The 16,943-nt window shown below is 38.4% G+C and overlaps 1 long non-coding RNA gene across 1 annotated transcript; it reads right to left on the bottom strand.

The window, feature by feature from the left end:
- Positions 1–15,711: 15,711 nt before the first annotated feature.
- LOC307129577 lies at positions 15,712–16,717 on the bottom strand. The gene is made up of 2 exons (XR_013816917.1): positions 16,594–16,717; positions 15,712–16,312 (listed from the first exon to the last, which is right to left on the bottom strand). It is a non-coding gene; the product is annotated as an uncharacterized lncRNA (long non-coding RNA).
- Between the last annotated feature and the right edge of the window lie 226 nt (positions 16,718–16,943).

Raw genomic sequence — 16,943 nt, 5'->3', positions numbered from 1 at the left:
ACCCATCCTTAAGACTTGGAAGAAATAAGTTAAAGTCAAAACTGTAAATCAGACGATGGCTTTTGATGACTGGACCCCAGTCACTGAATGGCTTGCCATGTATTATCTGATATAAAGGCCATGGAGCAACTCGCTCACACATTTTTTGTTATCACCTTAGATGAAAATAGATTATTGGAATTATTATTTAGTTCCTCTATACTTACCATCTCTGTTTGCACATTATCAGACTATAAGGCATACTCCGAGGGCACTGTGTGTATGCCGTACTGCAGTGTGTATGCGTGCAGAAGCAGCATGGGCTCATTTGCGTTCACATATCACATGTTTGCAGTGCAAAACTGATCCACGGCTGAATATCACAAACAACATTTATTCATCACCTTTATTTCAAATCCAAATGTTGTTACTGATTTTTGTTGTTGTTGGTCAGCATTGCATTTCTCACAGTGAAGTTACGCATGCAATCTTTCATAGACATTTAAACAATGTATTATTTAATTAATTACTTCTTTATAGATTTTTATTATAAGCTGCTCAAAACATTTAAACATAGGCAGAATGTTAAAATCACAAACAGTCCCAGTTTACAATTTTTGGGTCCCAGAAAGTTTCATTTAGAAAGTTGGTTAGTTAGGAAAGTTTTTACGTAAATAGAAACGTTCCATTTAGATTAGGAGAATGTTCCCGGAAGGTTCCCAGAAAGTTCTCATAACCTCTTCATCCTGATATGCCTGTACACAAATAATCGGTCTACAACCCACGTCTTCTACATTGTTTATTGATCAAAAACATTTACAAACTATAATCTGTAATTCTATAAACATATGTATTACAAACTTTCATTGTTTCGATAATGTAATGAAAACCATGAATATTCTAAAACGTATAGATAGAATAATTTAATAAATGTAAATAGGTCATATATTATCATATACTAATTATCAAAATATATAATGAGAAACTGTATACACATTTTAAACAACATATTTAAAATGTGTATACAGATATATGAAATGAAATGTGAAAAAAATCTTCACTTCACCATAATCTGCTAAACAAAACAAAGAAATGAAACGTATGTGAGTCAGATAGAAATTATATAAACAACAAACTGTAGTGCTGTTAAGTATAATGTGTAATATAGTTCTGTCCATTGCATTTTTGCTGATGTCTTGTGGACTAATGTTATATGCACTGATGTTTGATATACACTGCTAAAGTACATTCAGTCAGGTAGTACTGATACCTACAGTATGATGTTAAAAATGTAGTTGTACATATATAAATTAAATGTCACATTAAGAGAATACTAAAAAGAGCCTATACAAATGACAATACGATGGTGTAGCCTACCACCATCTCTTTAACATCTCATCACTAGATGATGTAATATTGACATCTCAAAACAAAATTGACATTTGCTTACCATTTTAAACTAGCCTGGTCTTACCAGACTCCCGTACATTTCATTTGTACATAGAGTCTGGCCACTCTCCATTGACAAGCGTTTACTTCCTTGAAGGCGGCCACTCTGGATCTGCCTAACCAATCGCTAACGTTTGGTTGTGACGTATGTTGTGCGCCGTTCGCCTCTGTTTCTCACATTAACTGTGCACCACCACCTCAGTGTCAGTGATAAAACCTTGTGCATTCGGATTGTAATTTATTCACGGTGGAGAGTTTTGTGATCGGAACGTGCTGCTCTCGTGGTGCATATCTCGTGCAATCATAACATGATTGTATATGCTGTAAATAAAATGTCATATGCTTGGTATGATAAGAATAAATGCTGCGGTAAATAACAGCCCAATTCAAATGTTTACGTGCTTTTCTTCTTTCATTTTTTGAGTGGTGATGAAATATTTTGCTCTTGTAAACACTTGCCAGTATTTAAAGAAATACAAGTCTAGAAATGCAAATTACAGCTCACGCAACCGCACGGTGCTCTGCAGGGGTCAAAAAAGGATATAAACAGTGAATTTTGAAGTGATATATTCTTGAAAACTCAGAGATGTAGATTCGGAGAGCAAAAACCACACGACCTTGGTGTTTGTCTAAAGCAGTCGGTAATTCAGCCTGGGTTTTTCTCGCGGGTGGTGGGAGACGGACGGCTTCAGCCAACTCCTTCACCACTAACTGAGCGAGCTGAAAAATACTTTTCCTCCGGGAAAACATCATCATCATCATCATCATCATCATCACTTTTCCTCCACAACATCATGGCCACCAACAAAACTCAGCAGTGATTGTTCTTGCTCCGTGTAACGGAGTTCGTTTGTTCAGGGAAGGAGGCGGGAACCGGCGAGCGTTTAATAACTTTTAATCAAATAATAAACACAAAATGAAAGTAAAAGCGGCAGCCCCTCCCGGACGTCTGCCACGCACATACATAACAAAACGTAAACAAAACAAAAACTTAAAATCCAGGCCTGGTCCTCTCTCGTCCTTATATGCCTCCGTGCTCCCTCATGAGAGGACTCGAGACTGGTGTGTCTCATTCTCAATCACGCACACCGATCTCCCTCGCTCGTCCACCTCGCCACACTCCGGCTTTAACTTCTGGACATTCGTCAGCGGTGCCAGTGCCACACACTCGCATCTTTCACTGCCGCCATTACTGAACTACAACTCAAACTAGCGCACAACATCAACGTCATCGCTCTCAGCCACTCCCTCTGTTCGCTGATTGGACCGGTAAAAAATTGTTCGGGCATATACAGCAGTACCAGACGGAGTACTGAAGCAAAATGAAAATTGAGCGGAAGTATGTAGGAGGGCGGAACCAGGCTACCATGTGCAACCATTGAACATGAATATTTAATGGCAAAGTTATGTTGTGGTCCAGAAGTGTTCCAGAGGCAGTGCTTATAATTGACAGGGCTGATGTTATTTCCCGGATGAAGAAAAACTCTGTTGCACAGTTATGTGATCCAACAAACTCAAAGAGGACCTGAAAACCCCAAAACTTTGTAAAAAAAAAACGTACCGCTCATAAAATTTTTATTTCACACTAATACAACAATGTTGCATAAGGTTTTATCTGGTTTACTGAACTGAATAACTGTCAATTATACCATGCTCTGTCTGAATATTTGATTCTGATTAGCTGTAAAGTGTGCATTAAAACTCTATATCAATGCCCTGAACATATAATTCACTTGCACAGAAACTTAATGCTGCCCCACAACCTTTATTTAAAAAAAAAAAAAAAACTTAAGCTACTGAATCGCTACATTATATTTCTCAACTAGGGGGTTACATTGCCATTTTTAAGAAATTAAAAGCACAGCTTCCTGGTTGTTAAGAGGCTGAACAGTCCCTGCATCTCTATATAATTCAAATAAATGCTAGTTCATTCATTCAAATAAATGTAATCTAACCCACTACTTTATCTGTGTATGATTCAAAGCAGAATGCTAGACCTAACGTTCCTTAACTGATTAAAAATAAACATACATTTTAGTCTGCAATCATTTCACTGACGGCTTATGCTGTTTTTTTGTTTGTTGTACAAACCCAATTCCAAAAAAGTTGGGACTGTAAAATTGTGAATAAAAAAGGAATGCAATAATTTACAAATCTCATAAACTTATATTTTATTCACAATAGAATATAGATAACATATCAAATTGAAAGTGAGACATTTTGAAATGTCATGCCAAATATTGGCTCATTTTGGATTTCATGAGAGCTACACATTCCAAAAAAGTTGGGACATGTAGCGATAAGAGGCCGGAAAAGTTAAATGTACATATAAGGAACAGCTGGAGGACCAATTTGCAACTTATTTGGTCAATTGGCAACATGATTGGGTATAAAAAGTGTCTCTCAGAAATCACCAATTCCCCCAATGCTGTTGCGAAAAATAGTGGAGCAATATCAGAAAGGAGTTTCTCCGTGAAAAGAGTTTGAAGTTATCATCATCTACAGTGCATAATATCATCCAAAGATTCAGAGAATCCGGATCTCTGGGCGTAAGGGTCAATGCAGGAAAACCATACTGGATGCACGTGATCTTCAGACCCTTAGATGGCACTGCATCCCAACTTTTTTGAGATGTGTTGATGCCATGAAATTTAAAATCAACTTATTTTTCCCTTAAAATTATACATTTTCTCAGTTTAAACATTTGATGTTATGCTATATTGTATTCTGAATAAAATATTGAAATTTGAAACTTCCACATCATTGAATTTTGCATTTGGGTTTGTATATAGCCATTCTCTTCTTATGTATATATACTATGTCAAGTTGTTGTGTTCCAGTCAATTATTGCGCCGTTAACATCAATACAACTTTAAAACAGCTTTAGGCAAGGCAAGGCAAGGCAAGTTTATTTGTATAGCACATTTCATACACAGTGGCAATTCAAAGTGCTTTACACAGAAATGAAGTTAAAATAGTTATAAGTGAATAAAATAAAAATATATATAGTATAATAGTTATAATAGGAATTAAAAGGAAATTAAAGGAAATAAAAATAAAGATGAAATCCCCTATCTGGGGTGGAAGAAAATGGAGAGTCAGGTTTACTTTAAAAATATTTGTCAGGTAAATGTGCATTTAGACAGTACCCTTACAGACAAATCTTCTTGGCCTAACTTGAGGGCGTTCTCTATAGATGTTTTACCCGTCAGAGCAGATCTAAACGGGTCTTCCTCGCACCGGAGGGAGTACTCAAAAAATATTTGTCAGGTAACTGTGCATTTAAACATTACCCTTACAGACAAATCTTCCTGGACAGGAACACCAGGGCTATCTATACTTTGTTCGACCGTCAGAGCGGATCTACACGGTCCTTCCTCTTACCACCAAGGCTATACAGATCTATCCGTCAGAGCAGATCTAAACGGATCGTCCTCGCGCGGAGGGATTTCGATTTATCGCTCCCCCGTCTCTCAACCTCTTCCACCCAGACAGCCTTAACAAAATAAAAAATAATTAAAAATAAAAGTATAATTAAAAACTAAAAATAAAACAGGGTTAAAATGAAACATAATTAAAATGCAAGCAGTTCGGACAAAGCACAGAGCTCATTGAGTAAATGCATAAGATATGGTGCAATCAGTCGGACGTACGGTGGCATAGCTCATTCAGTAAATGCACAGCTGAACAGATGTGTTTTGAGTCTGGATTTGAAAGTGGCTACTGTTGGAGCACATCTGATCTGTTCAGGAAGCTGGTTCCAGCTACGGCTGGCATAATAGCTAAACGTAGACTCTCCTTGCTTTGAGTGAACCCTTGGTATTTCTAATTGACTTGATCCTGATGATCTGAGTGATCTGTTGGGTTTGTATTTAATCAGCATATCTGCAATGTATTGAGGTCCTAGGTCATTTAGTGATTTATATACAAGTAATAGTACTTTAAAATCGATCCTAAATGTAACTGGAAGCCAGTGTAAAGACCTGAGGACTGGTGTGATATGGTCATATTTTCTGGTTCTGGTCAGGATCCTGGCAGCAGCGTTCTGTATGAGCTGCAGCTTTCTAATGGTCTTTTTGGGAAGGCCAGTGAGAAGACCATTACAATAATCCACCCTGCTGGTGATAAAAGCATGAACAAGTTTCTCTAAGTCTTGCCTGGAAATAAAGCTTCTAATTCTTGCAATATTTTTCAGATGATAGTAAGCTGATTTAGTTATTGCTTTGACATGACCACTGAAACTCAGGTCTGACTCCAAAATCACGCCAAGATTCCTGACTTGATTTTTTGATTTTAGACCTTTAGACTCAAGATATGTGTTCACCTTGAGAATTTCATCTTTGTTTCCTAATGTAGTGATTTCAGTTTTGTCTTTGTTTAACTGAAGAAAGTTTTGGCACATCCAACTGTTAACTTCATCAATGCATTTACATAGAGAGTCAATGGGGCTGTAGTCATTTGGTGATAGGGCTAAGTAGATCTGGGTGTCGTCAGCATAGCTGTGGTAAGCCATTTTGTTATTTTTCATTATTTGGCTGAGTGGCAGCATATACAGGTTGAATAGGAGTGGTGCAAGAATTGACCCTTGTGGGACTCCGCATGTCATGGATGTCCACTCAGACTTATGGTCACCTATACTCACATAATAACCTCTCCCTTCTAAGTATGACCTGAACCATTTGAGGACCATTCCAGAAAGCCCAACCCAATTTTCTAGCCTGTCAAGAAGTATGTTGTGGTCAACAGTGTCGAATGCAGCACTGAGGTCCAGTAGTACCAGAATCGATGTTTTGCCTGTATCTGTATTGAGGCGAATATCAATTATAATCTTTATGAGCGCTGTCTCTGTGCTGTGATGCGGTCGGAAACCAGATTGAAAATTGTCAAAGTATCCGTTTGAGTTCAAGAATTTGTTCAGCTGACTGAAAACAACTTTTTCAATGATCTTGCCTATGAAGGGTAGATTTGAGATTGGTCTGTAGTTGCTCAATATGGAGTTATCCAGATTTCTCTTTTTAAGGAGAGGCTTTACTACTGCAGTTTTAAGGGAGTTTGGAAAAGTCCCAGAAAGAAGTGAGGAGTTTACCACTTCTAGGAGATCTGCTTCTAAACAGTTAAACACACTTTTGAAAAAAGAAGTGGGGAGTGTGTCAAGGGCGCAGGTTGATGTTTTAAGGTGCTGTACTGTTTCTTCTAAAATTTTACCATCAATTGCTTCAAAAACAGTCATAATAATTTTCTGAGGTTGTGGTCTGATCTGACTCACCTCAGAGCAACTCAAGGATGTGCTGATCGCATTTCTGATATTAATGATTTTCTCGGAGAAGAAGGAAGCAAACTCACTGCATTTGCTGTCTGAGAGCATTTCACTGGGAATGTGACTCGGTGGGTTTGTTAGTCTCTCAACAGTAGCAAAAAGAGTGCGTGTGTTGTTTATGTTTCTATTTATAATATTTGAAAAGAAGGTCTGTCTAGCTTTGCCTAGTTCCACATTGAAAGCAGGAAGACTGTTTTTATAAATGTTGTAATGGACAACAAGTTTTGTCTTTCGCCACATGCGTTCAGATTTCCTGCATTGTCTTTTCATTAATTGCACTGCTGTTGAGTTTCTCCAAGGTGCTTTTTGTTTGCCACTCTTTTTTCTGACTTTCACAGGAGCAATATCATCAATTACACTCTTAACTTTTGAGTTAAAAGAGTCAAAGAGAAAATCAACAGAGTCTGCAGATATTCTTGGTGTTAGAGATATAGCCTTCATAAACAGCACACTAGTGTTCTCATTTAAGCATCTCTTTTTGACAGAGACAGATCTAGTTTCAATGGCAGGAGAGATTGATATATCAAAGAAAATACAGAAATGATCAGACAGTGCTACATCCTTAATAACTATAGATGAAATATTTAGACCCTTACTGAAAAGTAAATCTAGAGTGTGTCCACGATCATGTGTGGGTCCGTGTACATGTTGTGTCAAATCAAAAGTGTTAAGAACAGTCATGAGATCTTTTGTTGTACTGGATTCAGCATTGTCAATGTGAATGTTAAAATCCCCAGCAATAGCAAAACAGTCATACTCAGAGGAGATTGCTGATAACAGCTCTGTAAAGTCATCAATAAAGGCCGGAGAATATTTTGGAGGCCTGTAAATAATGATAAGCAGGATGCGTGGTCCACCTTTTAGCACAATGCCCAGATATTCTAGAGACAAATAATCACCAAATGATACTTGCTTACATTGATAAACATCTTTAAATAGAGCAGCGATCCCCCCACCCCTTCTGACTGGTCTGCAGATACTCATAAAAGTAAAGTTAGGAGGGGCTGTTTCATTGAGGACTGTTGCACTGCAGCTGTCTTCTAGCCACGTTTCATTTAGAAGCAAAAAATCTAGGTTGTTTGTGGATATTAAGTCGTTGACTAGAAATGATTTGTTTTTAAGTGAACGGATGTTTAAAAGTGCTAACTTAACAGTATTAATTTTAATTTTTTTCCCCACAGTAATCTTAGTTTGATAAGTAACAGGCAGCAGATTAGATGGGTTTGCCATACGGCCTGAGAAAGCCTTGGACTTTCTATCACGTAACAGAACAGAAATAGAGAAAGAAGCAGGCACACTGGATTCACGCATGTTTTGTAAACATTTGATAAGATTGCTGTTGACGATACGTGGACCCAGGGCACGTCACTGAGAGCTGGTATCAGTTGTTTTTGGTGCAGATGGAGGAGGGTGTGTTCCATGGCGTTGTGACCGAAGAAATCTCACAGGAGGAGGGGCAGAGCGAGCTGGGCCCACAGTCTTTGGTGGTTGTGGGGCTTGACGCCTTTTGGTTGATATCTGGGGGCTCGCAGTGATCAAGTGTGATTGTCTGTTTCCAGTATAAACAAAATCCATTTTCTCTGTGAAGCTCAGAAGCGGGGATGCTGTAGAGCGGGATAACATGTCTGGTGAGGGGGGCTGTTTCTCCGGTGTTACCGGAAGCTGCAATATGTTATCGTCCGGTTCAAGGAGTGACATTTCTTCCAGCTTATTGCTTATATCACATATAAGTTGTAAAAGTTCACCAGTCTCACCCCTGAAGGTCCCCATTTTTACCAGTGCCTCCACAGACTCCACAGTATGGGCTGAGATGTTACCGTCACAGTGTGTCTGTGGTGAGCTCTGAGGGCGGGGCTCTGCTGGGAGTGTGTCCATGAGAAGTGGTTGTTGTGGCTGCGTGGTGTTATCATTGTCCTTGTGGGCTGTATCAACCACATGTCCATTCAGATGCTGAAATGAAGTCCTGTGATCGTACTTTACTGGTGTGTGTGTGCCATCCAGGTTGAGTGGGTTAGCATACACAGCTGAAGGATGATGAAGGGAAAAATAAATATTGTCCTTTAGCACTCTTGCACCGAGTTTGTTTGGGTGGAGGCCATTTGATGTAAACAGTTGTCTCTGACTCCAGAATAGATTAAAATTGTCGATAAAGTTCACTCCCTTCATGTTGCAGGTTTTTTGCAGCCATGTATTAAGCCCAAGTAGCCGTGAGAACCTATTTGTTCCTTTTGCTGGAAGTGGTCCACTGATGAACGGCTGAACTTTCAGTTTTCTAAGTGTTTCAAAAAGTTCATTAAAATCCCTCTTTAGGAGTTCTGACTCCTCTCTTTGAATATCGTTCTTTCCCACATGAATGATAAGTCGATTTGAAGTCTTATGTTTCATCAGAATGTTCTTAAGTTCCCTGTTTACATCTGAAACTGTTGCTTGTGGAAGGCAGCATGTAGTTGTATCCCTGCTGCTAATGTTTCTGATTGTTGAGTCGCCCACTATCAGAGTCCTGGTCTCGGCTGCGCTCTGAGCTGAGGGCCGCTGTCTGCTTGACCTTGAGCACCTGTTAGCATTAGTGTTAGCTGCGGGCTGATTCAATCTGTGTTCGGTCACATTTATCACGTTTGGGGATTCCTCACCCACATTCATTAGCACTTCAAATCTGTTTTCAAGATGTATATTTGGTGGTAGAAAACTAGTGTTTGCAATCCTTGTGTCTGGGGTAGAGCATGCTACTGCGGCAATATGTGATGCTCGTGACAATCTGATGTCTCGAGTGCCTTTTGGTCTTGCTCCCTGTTTGTTCCATCGATTAGTGTGTTGATCAGTAACTTGTTTCTCTACATGTTGAGTAGCACTACATTTATGGGACTCAACGGCAGTGTGCAGAGGGCGATCATGATGAAGCTCTGCTGTGTGATTCGTCTGGTTGGATGGTTCCGCAAATAACTTTGTTTCAAGAACTGCAATCCTTTGTAAAAGTCTGTGGCAGTTTGTGCAGCAAGTAGATTCTAGAAGAGGCATTTTCTTATCCTTTTGAATGAAGGCAGCTGTGTTTTCCCTTCTCCGGAATGTAAGCTGGAGGCAGTGGGAGGCTGGCCGTTTGAAATATTTAGCTTTTTGTTTAGGACTTCAGTCACCAGAGTTTCTAATTTTATCATTAGAGTCAAGCTTTGTCGTTTGAGCACTGTGCTGATTTGCTGAAGTTGTAAAATATAGAAGCGATAGAGCAAAGCGCGGAGCAGTAGGCAAGAGCGTCCGAACAGTAGCGAAGCAGGAAGTAGCCAGTGCTGGCAATGGCCATGGTATAAGCGGTTCTTCTGAATTGGGCATTAAAATTGTTTATTGCACAGCTAGCTGTGGATTATCCCTTACTTATTAAACCATTCTTACCTGCATAAGATCAGATGGTTGAAACCTTCTAATTTTTATGGAGTCATCTGGGAAATTGAACTTCAATGGCATGCCATCAGCAGGTTCCTCTGGTTTTTTTCTTTCATCAATTATCTGAAAAAATTAAAGATGCCCTGGGATGAATATCTAATTTTTATGTGGTGTTTTTAATATGCTTTAAGACAAACCACGTGCAAATTCATAAGTCATCACCGTTGTTATTTTCTCCTTAAACTGGATTCTGAAAAATAAAACAAAGCTAGTACAAAAGTTCTACCTTTAAGCGCTTCTGTTCATTTTCTTCTGCTTCACGTATCCTGTGATCCTGTTGTTATAGGAAACATGACACTGGATTTAAGAAACGTGTAATGAATGTTTAGAGACTTGTTTCAAGAGTGTTGTTGCTTGTAATGACACCTCTTATGAGAAATTATGGAGACTATAATAATAAATGAATAAATAAGTAATAAACTCTTTTGTTGCAATTTTTTAACTAACATTACTGAGGTCAAGAAAAAAAAGTAATGTCATAAATACTTTAAATTAATCCATAATAATCAAGTTGTTATTATTACATAAAAAAATAAACACCTTTTCTTGATCAGTTATTAGGGACAGAGCATATTCTGCGTCTTGCTGTTGCCGTAAACCCTCCATTCCTTAAACAAATACAAAATTAAACAAGAACTGCAAGCAGTTTTATGGGGGCAAGCCCCAGAAAGGGCTGTAGCGCAATGCAGAGGCAATTTTATAAAGTTGTCCCGCACTGGACTCAAACCCCCATATTGCTGGTTCAGGAGCCTGTCTCTCATCTTGTTGCGCCACTGGGCAGATGTGTATTTGAACTTCTACCGAAGTTCCATAGTTTTAGAAAGAATCGACTCAAAATGAAGATTTTTTTGTAAATAAATGCACAGCATTTAATATTTAAAATATTTAAAAAGTTAAAGTAAGGTCAATCTCAGAAAGACTCAATGTCTGGAACAGAAGCACATTTTGCAATTAACCAATTAGCAAAGACACAAACACAGGCAGGTTCAACTTCAGAGACTAATTTCTCAAGAACGGTAGTAAATATAAAAAATCTGTTCAGTCATTTCTGTGCGGCTCGGTCCAAATATCATCTGAGCCAATTTTGGACAAAATTGGGCAAAATTTGAAGGAAGAGTAGCAAAAAAACAGTTTTTCACTTGTTTCAATATGGCGGACAGTCACATGTTTGGAAAATGACAAATGAGATATCGTCGGAATCGGCATAAGCCAGGGAACAAAATGACACAAAATTTGGACAATGTTTTCAAAAGTTACAAACGTTTTAGCAAAAAATCTTATATCTCTGGAACACTAGGTGGCGCTGTTCGGAAACTTCTCAGGTATGTTCAGGACATGCTGTCGTTCATGCATACCAATTGTGCAGATATGTCAAATATTTTGAAAGATATTGCAATTTATGACAAAATTCAAAATGGCGGACACAAGGTTCATCCAATCCTGACATATTAAGTATCCACGGATTCAAGGAATCCATAGACACCAATATTATGATTTTATGATGAACCGTTCAGGAGTTATGAGCAGAAATGGCAATTTTTCATATCTCATTACCTATAGGTGGCGCTGTTCCCAACTTTGGAATGGACCCTCAGATTATGGGTCTGATGAAGTGTACCAATTTTTGTTTCGATTGATCAAAAATTGGCCGAGATACAGCCTCAGAACCAATTTTGGGTCAACCTTTTAAGTTCATGACATCATAACTTTTGAACAAAGATGAATAAAAAAAAATCTGTTCAGTCATTTCTGTGCGGTTTTCTCTAAAGTTCATGTGAGCAAATTTTTACAAAATTGGATACATTTTGAAGGAGGAGTAGCGAAAAAACTGAATACTGTACTTTTCAAAATGGCTGCTACTGTAATGGGTGGAGTTTTAATGCAAGATGATGAATGTGATCAGCATGATGAGAGGAATCAGGTGTACTAAGTTTTATTTTTCTACCTCAAAGGGTTCAACAGTTATAACAGTTTCAATGTTGAATTTTTGAACTGGTAGTGGCGCTATGGAGTTGGTTGTAGAGACTCCAAATTTGGTACATTTACTATTGATGAACATCTCTACAATGTTGCCAAATTTCATCATTTTCCTACTTACAGTTCATAGGGCTGCCATTGACTTCCATTCAGGAAGAATAATAATAATAAAGTAAACCAACAGATACAAGAGAGGCTACAGCCCTTTCAGGACTTGGCCCCTAACAAGAACTGCAAGCAGTTTTACGGAGCCAAGCCCAGAAGGGGCTGTAGCGCAAAATGCAGAGACGATTTTATAAAGTTGCCCTGGTGCCTGTTGTCCATTTTGTTGTGACACTATAGGCAGAATGGATCCTACTATCTCTGAGTGCGGTGCCCGTCACTCATCTCATTATGCCACTGGGCAGAACAAGTTTACAAAGCTGCCAAAGTTCCATAGTTCAAATGATTATAAACTGAAAATGAAGATTTTGTATATAAATGCACTGCATGTTTTATTTAATAAGTCCACATGAGATAATTCTCAGAAAGACACAATGTCTAGAACAGAAGCAACTTTTGCACCACTATTGGCCACAGTGTCTCTTGTGGTCTGGGAATGTACCACATAGGATTTGAACCCACTACCTTAGTGGCTTGTGGTGTAGAAATAAAGGTGAGAATGAACTCAAAATGAACAAAAACACATTTATATTACAAGAGGAATTTGGATAAGTACAATGCTTACCCACATAAAAATGACACAATTTCAAAATATTGACACAGACTGGGCTGGAAACTATGACCTTTTGATTCAGAGTCTGCCAGTCATCTTATTGAGCCACTGGGAAGATCTCAAGATTCAGATTCGAATGCAATTTTTCTAATAACTTACTTGCATTCATAGAAGATTTTTGTTAAAAAGTATGTCAATTAGAAGCCAATTTTACACCATTTGAGGCTACAGTACCTCTTTCGGACTGAGCATGGTCCACTCAGGACTTTAACCCATGGTCAAAACAAAGATGCACTACTCAGTTGACAAATACCTAGGCTGCTAAGGAGAGCTTCATGTGTTGTGTGCAGGTCATGTGACACTTGGTTCTTGGTCCACAGGTGTTCCTTGTATAGATATGTAGGTCCTATATAGCCCTATAGGTTACCATTGTCTTTTAACATGGTTGCTCTGTCAATGCTGTTTGGTGAGTGCATGTCACGTTAAACCAAGGTTTATGGTCAAGTTTACAGATGTTAAGTTGGTTTATGTTAGTATTGAGTTCCCTTTAAATAAAAGTGGATTTGGGTTCTTTAACTTACCCTTCAAAATGCAAGGTGAACATTAAGGTTGTCACTCACTGCACCACAAGGTACTGCAATAGGCATTCAAGGTGTCTGCATAATGCAAATAAAACGTCAGTATTTAAAACTTTATATGTATATTTTACAAAAGCTGTTTTAATGAAAGCATTTTGTCTGTAGGCCGTTTAAATAAAGAGAAAGGATAGAGCTTTGAAATGGAAATTTATTTGTAACAGCCAAAAATAGTACGTAATAGTACTTTACACAAATTCACTTGTTTACATTATAAACAGCAAAACAAATTAATGCGATAAAATGCATCCAGAAATTAAATTGTTACATAAATTTATAACAAAATCAAATATTTGCAGTTAAAACATAGGATTGAATTGGCTCCTGGTATGAAAATTGTATTGCGCGCATGCTTTGAGAGGAAAAACAATGGGTTCTATTTACTTTGTGGAGTGGCTGGGATAAGATCACTATCAATGGGGTGAGGAGGAGATGAGACATTTGGGGTGTTGGTGTGGTGGGTTGGGTTGGGGAGTTTGAGGGAAAGTCCTCTTTTAGAAGCAACTCAAGGTCTTGTAGATCTGAACTTGGGGTAGGTGTGGGTGGTGAAATTGTTACCATTGGGGTGGCTGTCTGGTTTATGGATGGGTAGGCTGGGGGATAGGTGAGCTCGGTGACATAGTCGTGGTGAAGGGTAAAATTCATAGTTGGGAGGTTCAATAGTGAATCAGTGATCGTGTCTGGTGTGGAGGTGTGGGGAATCTGCACAGCTGTCTGGATTATGTGGTTTTCAATGTTGACCAGTTTTATGATATTAGATGTGGTCCGAATAGTTAATCTGGCAGATGTGTGGACAGATATAACATTTGCTTTGTAATGTGTCACATCTGTCACACATCACTTTGGTGCATGTGAGTGGCATATCTCGGAGACTGTGCTTTAGGGGGCAAAGGTGAAGGATTTTGATCTTGGCGCCAATTATCTCTGCGGTGAGCTGTTCTAGTGTGGTATTTTGTAGTGGGCATGTGTTATCAGTGCAGACTATGGAGGAAACCTGGGTGTCTTTTGTAGTTGAAAGAAATGTCTTACCCTGGTATATGCGAAATGCTCCCTTTAGTCTTTTTTGTGAATGCATTGTTTTTTGTCTACAAAGTGTCCCGCCCTTTTCAAAAAATCCTAAAGGATTGCAATAAGAAACCTGTACAGGAATTTCTATCATATTTTGGAACCGTTCTTATAGGATTTTGTTAGAAGTGGTCTTATAGGATATTTATGTCTTGTCCTATAAGATTCTCATCTGATTCTAGTGCTGAGGCTCCGCCTTCTTTCACGAGGAAATCTTCTGTTCAGTCTGCCGAGGTCAGATGCGAGCAAAAACATGAACACACTGGAGAGCTGCTTTATTGTAGAAAATGAAGGGACCCACTTTATATTAGGTGGCCTTAACTACTATGTACTAACATTTGATACATTGCACTTATTGTGTACATGTATGTTTTTACATTGTACTTACATTTGAAAAAAAAAACCTGCATGTAATTACATCTGTAATTACATTGTTGACACTTCCCTTACACCTAACCCTACCCTTAAACTTACCCATACCACCTCACCTGTCCATAACTTTACCTGTATCCCACCTCAATATCGCAAAGGTGTTTTGCAGTACAATATGAACACAGTAAGTACATTGTACTTATTTTTTGATGTAAGTACATAGTAGTTAAGGCCACCTAATATAAAGTGGGGCCAAATGGGACAATGAAATGAGACACTGACACTGTTTTTCAAGCTTTCACCACCCTTTATGCTCCCACTCGCTCTCTCCACTCTTCTGGTTCTTGTCCTCTTCAGATCGAGCTTTTATTCTTTCAGCTCCACGGTTATTCTCTTTCTTTGCTGATTAGAAGTTCCCCAACTCTGGACTGTTTGAAGAAGTCTCATCTTTTTAAACATGTATATTGTCATTGAGTATTCTACTGTTATTTCTGTTTACTTTATTGTTGTTGTTATTATCATACATAGTTATTCTCTACACCTCTGTGAAGTTAAGCAGCACCGGCTTGCATAAATCCACTAAAAACCTCCAACACTAGCTGAGACTTCAGCCATGAAAAGTGACATTAATGAAGAGATTGCATTTTAAACATTTGGTCTAATGAAATGAGTGACATCCAGACATTATGTTCAAGTGTTTGTGATGCTTTGCATCAAATCATACCTGACAGGTTATCAATATGATGTAATAAAGGACAGAGATGATATGAAACTCTGCGTTAAGCTTTTATTGAGATTACATTGCTTTGTGGAATGATTATATCAGATTGAAACATGTATGTGACAGCATTTTTTAATGCACAGGTCATTTGTATTAGTACAGCATAATTTCAAGCCACATATTGTTCTGCAGTCGCACTACTAGCAAATGATGTGGTTTAATAGCAAGGTTGTCCTTGATTAATATTTGGTCCCACATAGTGCAAAGGTTCATATTGTGAACAGGCAACAGTTACACGATTGGTGACCTTATAACAGTAATCAATGATGCACACACCATTACTTCCCATGTGGCCTTTGACCTTGTACACTCGGAAGTTTCCTGTACTTTGGAAATAGTTATTTCCCCCAGTCACTTGAGTGCCAGTTGTACAGATTTGTTTAATTGAATTCGGTGAACCCTGGATGAAGGATATGGGGGAAGATCCACAGAGCTCTCTTTTCGGAAGTTCATTTATCCAAGATGCTATCTCATCAGTTTTGAAATTATTTGAAATAACGTGTCTTCTCTTGAAATAATCAAATGGACTAGCACCATCGCTGAGAGCCAGAATGCAGAGGAGCAGGAGAAGGGCTGCAGATCTCATCCTGAGGAACAACGGGAGAAAAGAGCAGGACGAGAAAGTAAATATTGAGTATGAAAGTGTAGTATAAATCGCATGTAATTACTATTTACTCATATTGCAAAGAACTGCTACTTTTACATGTTTAAATAGAATATAGTTCCACTAGCCACTGTCATTTTTAAATGACAAAGTTATCTGTTTAAAGAAAAACTTCAACATAAAAAAACACATTAATAATACTTTCATGCATTAGACATAATTTATGGAATGATATGGCTTAATTTGAAGACAATGTAGATTTACCTTTGCGCTGTTCTTGAGTTTGTGTGGTGAAAGGGTCTGAAAGAGTGTGGTGAAAGAGTTTGAGCTGGAGCTGTGTCGCCGACGCTCACTCAACTGATATTTATGAGCCTGAAAAGAGGAAGGTCTGAAAATTCACCTCGTTTCTTGGAAATGCACCGCAAACATTTCTTGGCATGAAGCGAGAAGTCAGAATCAAACATTCAATGTGTCTTCTTACCCTGTCTGGTGTAATATGAGCGATACATTGCATTTAATAATAATGTAGATGGTTTAAAATCACTCTAAATTAGCTCTTAGCACTTGATTTGTGTGATTAACTAGCCAAACATAAAATAAAAACACATACGTAA

The sequence above is a fragment of the Gobio gobio genome (assembly GCF_949357685.1).
Source record: "Gobio gobio genome assembly, chromosome: 1".
In the NCBI taxonomy this organism is placed as follows: Eukaryota; Metazoa; Chordata; class Actinopteri; order Cypriniformes; family Gobionidae; genus Gobio; species Gobio gobio.
Note: the sequence above shows the minus strand (reverse complement) of the source record. Positions and strands in the feature narration are given on the sequence as shown.